Source organism: Staurois parvus, unplaced genomic scaffold (genome assembly GCF_062004578.1).
Source record: "Staurois parvus isolate SC_StPar_1 unplaced genomic scaffold, SC_StPar_1.0 ptg000198l, whole genome shotgun sequence".
In the NCBI taxonomy this organism is placed as follows: Eukaryota; Metazoa; Chordata; class Amphibia; order Anura; family Ranidae; genus Staurois; species Staurois parvus.
In genome coordinates, this window is record NW_028317994.1 from 3,386,877 (window position 1) to 3,400,927 (window position 14,051).

At 36.6% G+C, this 14,051-nt stretch overlaps 1 protein-coding gene across 10 annotated transcripts in view; it reads right to left on the reverse strand.

Annotated features, from left to right (window-relative positions):
* LINGO2 (leucine rich repeat and Ig domain containing 2) overlaps window positions 1–14,051 on the reverse strand; it is a 2,046,252-nt gene that overhangs the window by 711,964 nt on the left and 1,320,237 nt on the right. For all 10 annotated transcript variants that reach the window (XM_089678067.1, XM_089678065.1, XM_089678066.1 and 7 more), the window contains one exon: window positions 8,281–8,439. The gene's annotated coding sequence lies outside the window, so the exon portion shown is untranslated. The remainder of the gene's footprint in view (window positions 1–8,280; window positions 8,440–14,051) is intronic.

Consider the following 14,051-nt stretch of genomic DNA (forward strand, 5'->3'; position numbering starts at 1 on the left):
TTCCAGATGCTTGTATGTGACATCACATTCAAGCACCTTGGCTGGATGTGAGAGACGGATCAGCGGGGGTGAGTGTGCCAGGACAGGTAGCTATGTCTCATCTCTGCTTCCCTGCATCGCTCTGCACATCACGCATATCACAGATCAGAAGAGGGTACAGTGGTAGGGCAGATAAGCAGGAGGGTACAGTGTTGGGACAGATTTGCAGGGGTGTACAGTGATCTGAGGTGTGAAAGTGCATGCATTCAGGCTGATCTGAAGTGTAAAAGTGCAGGATGTTCATTTTTCATGATTACTCAAGTAGTTTATTTTTGAAAAATTCCTTTTCATGATTGAGAGTGTGAATTTTACTTTTTTTTTTAAGTAAAACTGGTACTCTCAATTTCTTTGAAACCATTTTTCGGCACACTGTGCTCAAAAGGTTGCCTACCCCTGTCCTGGAACATAAAACTTTGTACAATGTGTCACAGATAGTTTCTGCAGAAAACTGGTGAGCAACTATAAACAAAGATATAATTTTACAGTAAAGTATTGCAAAAAGCAATCATCTGCAAATACCAGCCAACCACTTATTAGTTTACAAGGGTCTGGTTAACTAATTGTGATTGATTGCTGAGGGATACTTTGCACATTGCTCTTCTCTGTATGTCACAAGCCTGTAGGAGGTATGTAGGTTTATATATAGAGTTTGTAATGAAATTGTTTTTTTAAGCAGCTTGTTCATTACTGGAATTCACTGTATACAACTCTTGGGTAAATTTTGAATTATTACATTTTCTAATTATAATTTTTGCACTGACACATATCCTGATGTTACAAAAATTGTTTACAAATCCGCTCCAATGATCATAGAAGTAAATATTATGTTAATGGTAGAACACTGATAACTATTTCTGCAAGACAGATTGTGAATTATTTTAATGAATATGCTTTTTACATTGTATATGATATTTTAAAAATTCAAACAAGCCAAATGTAACCTTGAGGGCTTTTAAGACGGGCCCAGAAGTATTCAGTGTTCTGGCTGTATAAAATGAACACTGAATCTTAACAAAAAAATACATGGTTGTTACATATTTATGTGAACCTTACCAATTGATTTTTAAAGAATTCAGGCATAAAGGAGATGTGAATGAAAAAACATGAAGCAAAAAAGTTAAACAGACCCTGAAAGTAAATATTGTAGAACAGTTTTTTATTTTTCTTCCAATTTTTTTTCAGATGTGTTTTGTAAGATCTCAATTCAGTCTAAATTGTCTTGACTTATATCTGGTTATGTCTGGTGCTAGGAGTAGTACCAACAATGAAATAAGGAGGAAGATTAGTTATTTAGATATGCATCTAGAGTCTGCATCAAATACAGGGCTGTATTAGCCATTAATATGCATGTGAATGGGGCACCAAGGGATAGGGGGGTACCACAGAGTCTCCTAGTTATTATTTCCACAAAGGATATGTGCAGTGCACTTTAAAACAAACGGCACTTAGCCTTTCCACTCCTTTGCCCTGAGCTAACTAATCCTACCCTTCCCTTCTCCACAGATGTATACTTACTGAGATCCACATACTGTAGTCTCCATTGTTTATATAATTCCTTAGTGGTGGTATTACTACCATCTCTAGATGACAACTTCCAACTGTGCAAGCTAGCCGCCTACATCCTAGCAACATAGTGGGGGGGATTTACTATAACTGGAGCACTCAGAATCTGGTGCAACTGTGCATGGTAGCCAATCAGCTTCTTCGTTTAAGCTTTGACAATAAAACATGAAAGCTGATTGGTGTCTCTGAAGAGCTGCACCACACTCCTGTTTTAGTAAATCTCTCCAATTATATCATTGGTTGCTAGGACATCACCAACTGACAGTCATTGGTTGTGCATCATACCAATCAATAACACTGTGCAGCAAACAAAAAAATTATGTGGGTCCCCCCAAAAATCCATAATAGACCATTTTCCTAGAGAGGGTTCTGGTTTGGATGTTAAGGGAGATCCCACAACAAACAAAATACCGTGGGCCCCCTCAAGTCTAAAACAGATCCTTCTAGTCTGGTATGGATTTTAAAGGCAATCTATACCCGAGCCTTATTCAAGCATTCAGCCTGGCTGGAAAAGGTGGGCTTTAGCCCACTGTCTGCTGAAAATGGGTCACAGGAGTAAAGAATGAAGTGATCCCCAAGAGAAGTAAGGCTACAAGAGCTTTGGCCCTACGTTTCCTTTAACATTCTATCTACATTTGGACTGTACATTGATTACATTCAAGAGTATTTTATTACATTAAACATTGCAAAAATTATCAACACATATAGAAAGCAATGTAGTGCAAATGAATGTTTTGTTCAAACCCAAATTCGAACTGCATCAAGCAGATCTGTGGCAAGCGAATGTTTATCACCAAATGACTCTATGTTGAGCAAAAGACTAAAGGACCTATTGAAAGCCCAAGTATGCTCCATTTATGAAAAGTCCTTGAGATGAAGCACAGGCTATCCACCTCCAACTTATTTATGAGTGTATGAAATCCAAATAGGACACTGATTTCCCTTAGCTGAGGCTGTGGGGGATTATGGGTTCTTTCTTATTAGGTATTGAACAATTAATTTTACAATCCCATACACCTTCTGCTCATGCATTATATAAAGAAGTTTCCTATTGAGTGTCAAATACTTACAGTCCAGATATTTATGAGTCAGGGATGTCCTGGGTGAATTAGTAACGATAAGATTAAAAAAGAGAAACCTAAAAATACAATAAACATAAAATTTCAGTAAAGACGCCAAAGGCATACAGTGGTTACTTCAGGCAACAGATGTGGCATAAAGTCTAATGTACTTCATAATTATGTAAAAGCCACATTTTATTTGTATGCAAAGGAGTAAAAATAGTAGATGCAAAAAGAAAAAAAGTATTCATCGCACAACACCGTGAATAACCATATCTCAAATTGACAGCTAAAAAGTGTAAAAATTGGATACAAACGTACACACATGAACCACATCAAACCCGCATCATCACAGATTCAGTAACCACAGAAATATCATGTGATATATAAAATATAAAATAAAATCTGGCTTTTACATACTGTAGTTATAAAGTGCATTAGACTTTATGCCACATCTGTTGCCTGAAGTAACCACTGTATGCCTTCAGCATCTATACCAAAGGTTTTTTTTAGAGCTAGTAAAGATACAAATTGACTACTTTATTTGTTCACTATGTGTTGGCTATTGCAAATATTCATTCAGCTTAGCAAATCATAGGGTTTTGCTCATAACTGAAGGTAAGTTACATTTTATATTTTTTTGTGGTAAAAATAAAGTTAAAAGTGCTAGTAAGTTTAGATTTACATGGCCACAGAGATGATAAAGTCTGTATGTTTCTTGATGGCTATGACACCCCTAATTTAGCACCAGGGTTTCATCAAAGTACAATAAATATAATCTGTTTGGCTGTATCATTTGTACTATATTTTGTCAGTTAACAGCATGTAACAATTCTATGCATTTTAATAGGTCCTCTTTTTCTCTAGCATTATCTTACCCCCTAATGCATGATAAATAACAACATTTACAAATAAGCCGTATGGTTCAATAGTCCCTTTTTGTTGTCAGGTAACTAATAGGCGCAACACTTTTATTCTGCACAAGCCAAAACATGTTGTCCTAGATTTATAAAATGTGAATGTGTGTAAATGTCAATGCTTTCAGAATGGATTGTTTTATGCTTTCTATTGAATAAGTATTCTGCAATTTATTTTTACATTTTGTTATTGTTTGCTAATGACCTCTTCTAGCCATATTTCTCTTTTAATGAGCACATATTTTTGTTGAATGACTTTAGGTATTATTATGTAAGATACAGCTTGCATGGCAGTGGAAACACTTCTAAATATGGCTTGGTGCCCTTAATGAAGGAATTCAGCAGGATCAGTTCATATAAAGACACACAAAGGACTAATGCCATGGCCTTCAAATGATAGAAATGTTTTGCATGCCATTGCATATTTACTGAAACTAAATCATTTACTCACTACAAAAAATGAAAATTCTTTTTGAAGACTGTCTGAGCCTAGTTAAAGATGATTTGAAACCAATTGTTAATAAGGAGTAATAAATACTGATTAAATTCAAATATTATATTTGAAATGACAATATATAATCCAAAGCCACATACCATTGATGTTTTCTTAAAGAAAAACTTTAATCATCCGGCAAGCTTCAGCAAATGGTATTTCTTCTATGATAAAGCCCATTGGGTGAAACGTGTGACAAGGGTGGTCCTGGAAGCAGGACCATGCGACAAAGCTTGCCGGCTGATTAACCTTTTTCCTGTGAAGAAACCAGCACATGATTTCATCATATGAGGGGAACATTAGGAGGGTTGCAATGGTGTTCCTTGACTCTATGAACATTATATTTGAATTAAAACCTTGGAATTATACATTTTAAAGAATTCCACAGCCAATCCTATGACAGAAAAACACTTGTGTACTGCAGTAAGAAGCAGGTAGATGAGACTACTGGGCTGTTTTACTTAGCAATTAAAAATCTTCATGCTATAGGTTTTGTGAATATTCACTTCAATCATCCAATTTTGTGTATATGAAATAAGCAAACAGGAATTGTTCCCATGATTGGATAATTGTAGTGAATATTTACACGATTTATTCAGTGAAGATTATCCTTTCCTTTTTGTAAATCTCCTTCAAGAGATTCCTGTCAAGAGACAGAAGTAAAAATGAAATCTCTTTCCTTGGCCTTGGCATGCTGACTAATACTAAGTAAAACTTTCTAAAAATGCCTAAATTGAAAAACATTTCCATCCATAATTGGCTACTGAGAGCTTTCCTCAACTCTTGGAGGTTACAGACTATGGTCATGTGTCTTCCAGGAAGAGAGTATGTCTATGTATAAATCTATAGTTAGGTATTGCACAGAGGGTTTGCAGTAAGCAATGTGGCTGTTAATGATCAGATGTGTACACAGACAAATCACCTATACACAGAGCAAACAAGTCATAGCTGGAACCCAAATGGCTGCTAAAACTTTAAGTTTCTCATTTTTTTTACATTAGAACTTCTATTAAAAAAATACAATACTTTCAATGTAAATGAGTGCTCCTGACAAATTTGCAGTGTTATTATCCTAGCATATACTTTAAAAACGAGCTGTGTGGAACATAACAAAGTGCAAAATAAACACCATACACCTGTTGCTGATTAAAAAGCAGCAAAAGGGAAGCTTTAATCCCCACACACTGCACATATGCAGGGCAGATGAGGTTTCTGTGTTGAGACCGTGCTCATTGTGCACTCCCAGCATAGAGAACGAGTTGTGAAGACAGCTCCCTATCATGTGACCATCGTGACAGGCAACCACAATGGTCACATGATCACCAATCCATCCTGCCCCCCTGGCCGTCTGAACTTTTTAAAGGGAGGCTGGGGCAGGCAGGAAATTGTCAACATTATTATACAAAATGAAAAAAAAATCACAATTAAATCTGTTTGCCAATAAAAAAAAGTACAACACAGAAGTAATATAAAAATGGAGGATTCACTATAAGTATTTTTGTGCATTCAACTGAAAAAATCACAATTACAGAAAATTTCACATAGACACAAAGCTCACCATAGATCACAAATATCTGTAAATATTGGTTGATCCAGTTAATTGATCTTTATAATGTTTTTAGTGAATGTTGTTAAAATAACTTCTAGATTTGAACACTAGGAATGCAGAATGGTATATCCTTAAAAGATGTCAAGAATAGGTGTAATTCCTTCTGTGTTGATAATACCCTATATGTCTGCTAGAATAAGACCAGTATTTTAAGAGGAAGAAGCCCAGTTTGACAGCTTGCTTGTTAGAAGAACACCAGCCTGTATTCCTGGATCTCCAAGAATACACTGTTAGCGTACACACTAATGTCTGGTAACTAATTTATTACATTGCTCATTCCTTGCATATCAGACATGTCCCTGTGTTTTGCATATGTTCCACATGAAGAATGCATGCTCATGTGGCCTAAAATCCAGAATAATACATGAATGTGTTTAAAAAAAATATTTGTTGTCCCTATTGAGTCAATCCTCCAGGTTGTAGATCGTAGTAATCTGTGTCCAAAGACTCCAATATCACAGCTTGATAACACTTGGGTGCCCTCCCTTCCAGCCATGTGTCCTACCATTTTTTTCTCCACTGCCAATCAGGAGGATTCAAGTTATCATGTAATAAGATATAGCCCAACCACCTCATACAAAAGTGTTGCAGTTGTAGAGTTTCTAAGCCTATATCCATGTAAAGCTAGATATATCTCTATGCTGCAAAGAAGTTTTACAATCAGCCAAATTACTTGTTCCTAGTACTCATCAATATCCTTAGAGCTTCAGAGCTCAAATATCAACTTGGCATATAAGAAGCTTTACCATAACGCACTTTGCAACTAGCAGAAGTGCCATTATATATATCATAAATCGTTATTTCCCACAAATCAGGAAGATATAATTAAGTTTACAATATCATTAGATGTGTTGTTTGCTTCAAATGCATTCTGAACTGTTGTATGGATTGTGCTGAAATATTTTAGTGTGACATTCAAAGATCAATAATCTTTCAGGAATTTAACTTTCATAAATTAAATAAGCAACAGGTCAATAACATGAGCTACCAACAACCATTATGCATTCAATTTTTAAATGTGATTCATAATACAAAAACAAAATAGTGCTTCTAGCAGCAGACATTTTTCTACGGCTCTACATTGTTGCATAATAGAAAAATAATTGTTTATATGAACCTCTCCATATCCCTGTAGGTCTAAACCAATTTAAAATATATATATATATAATTTCCCTTTTTAATATCCTCACAATTGATAGTACTTCTGTTTGTGATGTGGTGACAGACAAAAAAATCAAAAACTGGTGAAGAGGGTGTGACCTATTTGTCACCTATTTGTTTTCAAATACATGGAATTCAAGAAAAAGAGTCAATGAGCAAGTCTAGGCCTTGGACTAAAGTCAGCTACCATAGAAAGTTGTAAAAACTGTTTAGAATCTATCCACTGTGCAGAGGAAACTTTAAAGATCCAGTAGCTTCAGTACATTCAGAGTCACTTACCTGGAACTATGCAATATGCAAATTAGAATTATTTCACTTTGACATTTCTGATATGCACACTTGTTAAGGTTCAGAATATCTGAATGTTATGAAGTCAAACGCAGCCAGGCAGTTAGTACTTTAAGTAGGGGGTTAGTAATGGAAGACTCTTTATTGTTCCCAATACAGGGTTACTTTAAACAGCTCTTTTAAAGGTGGCAGCAGATGGACTAACTTTTTCATCTGACAAAAATATGTTCCAACCTTTTTATATCATATTGTTAATTTGTAAACTATCATATGAACCTGCCAAGTCTTTAATTGCTAATACATGACCTATGTATGGCTATTGTGGTATTGTATTGTAATGGTTAGGGCTCATGTACACTGCAACTGATAAACTGACATTCAGGAGCTTTTCTGCATTTTTTTTAGCAGCCCCTGAACTCTCCCTAATGTTTTCCTATGTGTCCATGTACACATAGTCGTTTACAGTTGTTTACAGGCAGTTGAGTTTACAGTCGTTTTTTTGGAATGCACCAAACTGGCATTCAGGAGTAGATTTTACTGGCGTTTCAAATGCCAAGCGCTTGTAAATGCGTGTAAGCCTGGTTAACCGCGTTTATAAGCATTTGCGTTTAGAAGCATTTTTTTAACTGTTCCATGTCCAGATGCTGTCCAGAGCCTATTTTCATCATCAGAAATGTATGCAAAGTGTTTTCCAGGTACACAAATGGACCCAGTACACCAGTGCAGTCAGTTCCAGGTTTCACGTGAAGGAAAAAATGATAGAACGTGCTGCATTATGTTCATGATGGAATCCATAGTAAATACAACCAGAAAAGACAGGTAATCTCAACACATACTGCTCTCTTTGCTTCTGCTCTCTCTATTTCTCTCAAAATGTCTGAAATAGTTAATTTTATACTATTTTTCAGTGCATTTGGGCATTTGGGAAGGTCTCCTGAGGTTATCTTTTAAAAACGCTTCTAAACGCAAATGCGCATAAACGCGGTATGCAAACGCAGCTAAACTGACGTTTTTTAACCTACATTTTCCAGCTGTCAGTTTCCATCGTTCAGAAGAGTTTTCCAATGCCCCGTGTACATGAGCCCTTACACATCCACATTTATGTTATCATATACCAAAACTAGAAAATAAAAAGGTTAGAGCACTTACCGTTTACGATAGTTCTAAAAATACCCTCCCTCGTTTTGATTATACAAAGCTGTTGGCCACTGGTTGAAATCAAAGCACAAGACTTGATCATGATAACACCAGCTTGTCAAAGTCAGGAACATTGCTCATGGCTCCTCTCTTACGCTGATTGAAATGAATCTGTAGCAAGAAAACATTGACTCATTTTAACTGGAAAATAGGTAACTGTTTATTCGTAGCAAGAAAACTTCACCACTTAATCAATAAGAGCACTACCATAGGAGACAGCATGGACAAAGAGTGAATGTCCCTTGATATGTACATAATCAATAGAGGTGGAGACTCTTGTAGTCATGCCCAAATTGCTTTCTAATAGGGTCATGATTAAAAAAAAAAGGCTTATCAAATCAGTCAAACCATTTCTGATAAAAATGTAGATACAGTATGTACAAGAAGCAAATTTGCTGCTCCAAAAGAACTTATCAAATACTTGTAAATTAAACAATGGATACAACATGCTTAAAATGTTCTATTTAATGTGTCTTTGGCAAACAGAAACACGACTAACAAAGTACTTTAACACAATGGGTTTTTACACAGCTTTACTCCTACGGAAAATAAAAATGCTGCAAGCAAGAGAATGTCACTAATCACATTTACTTCATTTTAATCATGACCACATTCTCCTCTATCCCCATAGTATATATGTTTGCACCAATTCATCTGTGACTCTTTAAACTTGAAACATTTTTAACATGGTGTTCATTATGGAGTTTACGAGGACCTTTCACAGAAGATGGACATTACTAATGAGAATACCATCATGCTGAATAGAAAGCTTTACTTTTGTTTTACAGTTTTAATCCTCTCAGTGATAACAAGGAGCACAATCATTAGGGTAATGTTCAGATTTTTTTTTCATGTACTGAGTCCCTTTTGGACAGTTGCATTGAATATTAGCATTAATATTCCAGATCTCTTTGCTTTTACTAATTAGAAGGAAATAAATTAAATTCTCGCTGATACCGTTGGTAATTGCCAGTTTTAAAAAATGGCACTATATATTTTAAAACAGCCATTGCATCTGAAGAAAAATACATATAAATGTTATCCTAATGTATTTTGTGAAGAAACGTCTTGCTAAATATAATACTCCTGTAGGGTTACAGTGGTCATGTATGAGACAAGATTGTTGAAAGTTATAAATAATTTAAACAATTTCACATTGTGCGACAGTCTCACTGTGAGGGCTTCAGAAATGATCATAACATAGACACTGGGAAATCTCAAGAGACTGGAGTATCTTGTGGGATGGAAATGTTCATGGGCCTCTGTATTCATCTCTGTTGACAGACAAACATTCAAAAAGAAAGTACAAATATCGCACTATCCTGTCTCATAGGTAATTGTAGGAAAGTAAAAAAAAAACAGTGCAATGATGATATGCAATATATAGTCATTTATAACAGTCAATCAGATATCAAAGTCAAATTAGAAAATACCAAACTCATTTAGTTGCTCTTATTTCCTGTACTGTATACACTGCGTATTGAAATAGATTTTAAATGTAATAGGTGCTTAGAAAAATGGTATACAAAAATGTATACCGATCATTCACTGAGTGTGCAATATAATAACGTCATTTTTCTTGAAAAGCTGTCATTAATCCCTTCCCATTGAGTTTTCTCACAAATGCAGCACCACAAAAGTGGGCTTTAAACCTTTGGGGCTGCATATATGCATACTTGTATTTATGCTGGAAGTGCACTAGGAGACCCAATCGTCTACTAATGATCAGGGAAGCAGGTGACCCAGTTCCTGATCACCTGATTGCTGTGATAGCCTCTGATTGGCTATCACAGTGATCAGTTACTGTATAGCTTGTCCCTGTGTTTTTTTTCCTTTCGAATAAAGAAAAAGATACATTGTATCATTTTCTCCTTGATAAAAGAGAAACGTGTAAACAAGTGTAAACAAAAGTGTGTGTAAAAAAATAATAAAACATAAACAAAAATAATTTCTAGATCAGGGTTTGGTCTAGGTCAGAGTCCAGGTTAGGGTGAAGATTATTATTATTATACAGTATTTATATAGTGCCAATAGTTCGCTCAGTGCTGTACATTAGAATGGGAGACAATACACGAGACAGTACAATAACAATACAGTGTGATACACGAGGGGTTCGAGGGCCCTGCTCCTGGGAGCTTACAGTCTAGGAGGGAGGGGATAGTGGTACGGGAGGAAAAGCTGTGGGGGATGGAGTGGTGGGATTAAGATCAAAGATCATGATCAGAGTTAAAGGTCAAGGTTAGTGTATTTTAAGTAGGGCATTTTTTTTTAAATTAGTATCAATGTCAGTGTGTTTTAGGTAGGATAAAAAAAGCAAAATGCACGCTATTTTTTCTGAGCCCTGCTACAAACAACAAATAATTTACACAAATGTGGTATTGCTGCAGTCATCAGAAGAATTTATTTTGGGTTGTACTTTGGCAGTAGGCTATAGTATTATCAAGAAAGTTACAGCTAAATTAAAAAAAAGTTACTATTTTGTGCTAGTTTTCCTTGATATTAAAAAATCACAAGATATCCAATACTATTTACCACCAAATGAAAGCCTGGATACACAGATTCACAGTTACGATCTTAGGTAAAGTTTTACTAACACATGTCAAAGTTGCAAAACTGTGTTTAGACATTAGAATTTGTGTTAACTTACATCATGAAGGCATTAATAAATTCGGATGCCATACAATAAACATATTATAGGGTTAATTCCCAAGCTCTGTATCTTACAAAAGTGGACATGGGTAATATTTTACTGTGAGCTGGGTCATAAGTCCTACAGTGTGAGTATCTAATTTGTAAAATAATAACATGTTAGTTTAAGGTGTCTATTTCTAAAACATTCATTGCACAAATGTCATAAACATTCTCATAAACTGAACAAAATGTGATAGTTTTTAAATAAATTAACTCTTGTATCACCAGCTCCATCTCATGGTCAAAATGTGGTATATTTTCTACTTGAGGTATTTTAGAAAAGTACTCAACATTTTGGCTACTAGATAGAACAGATGATACAGGAGTTAATCTATTCAAAAACCTATGGTGAATTTTAAATCATTTTGCATGAATGTTTCAGACATTTATGAAGCAAATCTTTTAGAAATAGGCACCTAAGTGTTATAAGTGTAAGTATAGGGGTTGGACAAAAATATGTGAACACTACATGATTTGCAGGTGTGAAAGTGCCAATATGTTAAGTAAGTTAAAATTGGAAGTGGTGTAACAATCTTTTGCTTTTGCTGTGTGATGAGACACCTAGCTAACAGGTGGGAAGCCTCATTTTTATCATTCAATGCATGCGCTGCTAGTAATATAGAGTCATGTCAATGCTTAATGAGTTTCAAAGAGGGCAAATTGTTGGTGCCCGCTTAGCTGGTGCCTCTGTGACTGAAGTTGTCAATGTATTTGTGGTGTCGCAAGGTAAAGTTTTAAAATTTATGACAGCATATACAGTTTCCGGGAAAACGTCACCTGATAAGCATAAGCACAGTCAACATGGTCAACTAATTGAAAGAGACAAAAGGAAATTGTGCAGGATTGTGACCCGAAATAAGAAAACAACTGCTGAAAAAGTGACTGCAGCTCAATCCCAGTATTCCAAAGCCCATGTCCACAAAAACTGTGTGGAGGGAACTCCATAAGCAAATCATTCATGGGTGAGCTGCAATTGCCAAACCACTAGTGATCAATATTAATGCCCAGTAGAGGAGAAAGCTGTCCAACACCCATAAATCATGGACTATAGATCAATGGAAGACTGTAATATGGCCCTGTAATATGGCCCGATGACAGCTTCACACAGTTCCCAACCACCGGACGTGTTTATGTGTGGCAAACACCATCCCAAGCTTATGACCAGGACTGTCTTGTGCCAACCAATCTTGGTTTGGGCAGCCATATCTTGGTATTCTGAAGACCCCATCATCACCTTGAAAGGTAGAGTCACTACCAGTGACTATGGACAAATTTTGGTCGCTCATGTGCACTCCATGGTGCAGACATTGTTTCCCGAAGACCAAAATGATAATGCTGTGCTGGTGCTGTCAAATCTTGGCTTGACGAGTATGCTGACAAAGTTTTGCTTCTTCCTTGGGTGCCATAGTTCAATATCATAAATCAACTATGGTCAGTTTTGGAGAACAAGGTTCAAGCTTATTTTCCACCTCCGATATCTCTGCGAGAACTGGAACAATTTTTGTATGAAGAGTGGCATCAGATTCCATTAAGCTCCATCCTAGACTTATATTTGTCAATTCCCAGGAAAATTTAGGCTGTCTTGGATATATGTATTGGGATATCCCTCCAAGGTGTTCCAATCACCTCCATGGCCACAGGTCAATAAAATCAAGCAACTAGACACGCAGAATGCTTATACAAACATTTTTGAAAGAATGGGTCACTCTCAGGAGCTCAGTGAATTCAAGCATGGTACCGTGATAGGTTGCCACCTGTGCAATAAGTCCATCCGTGAAATTTATTTGCTACTAAATATTCCACTGTCAGCTGTTAGTGTTATTATAACAAAGTGGAAGCAAATGGGAACAACAGAAAGTCAGCCATGAAGTGGTAGGCCACATAAAATGACAGCACGTGCTGAAGCTCACAGTGAGCAGAAGTCACCAACTGTCTACAGAGCGAATAGCTAAAAACCTCCAAACTTCATGTGGCCCTCAGATTAGCACAACAACAGTGCATAAAGAGCTTCATGGAATGGGTTACCATGGCCACAGCTGCATCCAAGCCTTACATCACCAAGTGCAATGCAAAGCGGCATATTCAGTGGTGTAAAGCACGCCACCACTGGACTCTAGAGCAGTGGAGATGTGTTCTCTGGAGTGACGAATCATGCTTCTCTGTATGGCAATCTGATGGACATGTCTGGGTTTAGCATTGGTCAGGAGAATGGTACTTTACTGACTGCATTGTACCAAGTGTAAAGTTTGGTGGAGGGTGAAATTGTGGTGTGGGATTGTTTTTCAGGGGTTGGGCTTGGCCCCTTAGTTCCAGTGAAGGGAACTCTTAAGGCGTCAGCATACCAAGATATTTTGGACAATTTCATGCTTCCAACTTTGTGGGAACAGTTTGGGGATGGTCTCTTCCTGTTCCAACGTGACAACGCACCAGTGTACAAAGCAAGGTCCATAAAGACATGGATGAGTGAGTTTAGGGTGTTTTTTTATTTGTTAAAGTTAAATAGGCTTTTCACTCTGCAAGGGAAGTTGCACAATGCAAGAGAATTTTCCACAGAACTTAATGAATTTGATGAGATTTCACTATGTAAAGAACACCCAAACACGTGTAAGGGATGTAAAAAAAAACCCCAGAATATTTGCTTGCACATGATTGGATTGTGGAAGTCTTGACCTCAACCCGATAGAACACCTTTGAGATGAATTAGTGCCTGACCTCACAAATGCTCTTCTGGAAGAATGGTCAAACATTCCTATAGACACACTCCTAAACCTTGTGGACAGCCTTTCCAGAAGAGTTGAAGCTGTTATAGCTGCAAAGGGTGGGCCAACTCAATATTGAACCCTACAAACTAAGACTGGGATGTCATTAATGTTCATGTGCGTGTAAGGCAGGCGTCCCAATCCTTTTTGCAATATAGTGTATACAGTTAGGTCCATATATATTTGGACACATGACAATTTTCATACTTTTGGTTCTGTATGCCACCAGAATAAATTAAAATAAAACAATCCAATCAATTTGAAGTGTAGACT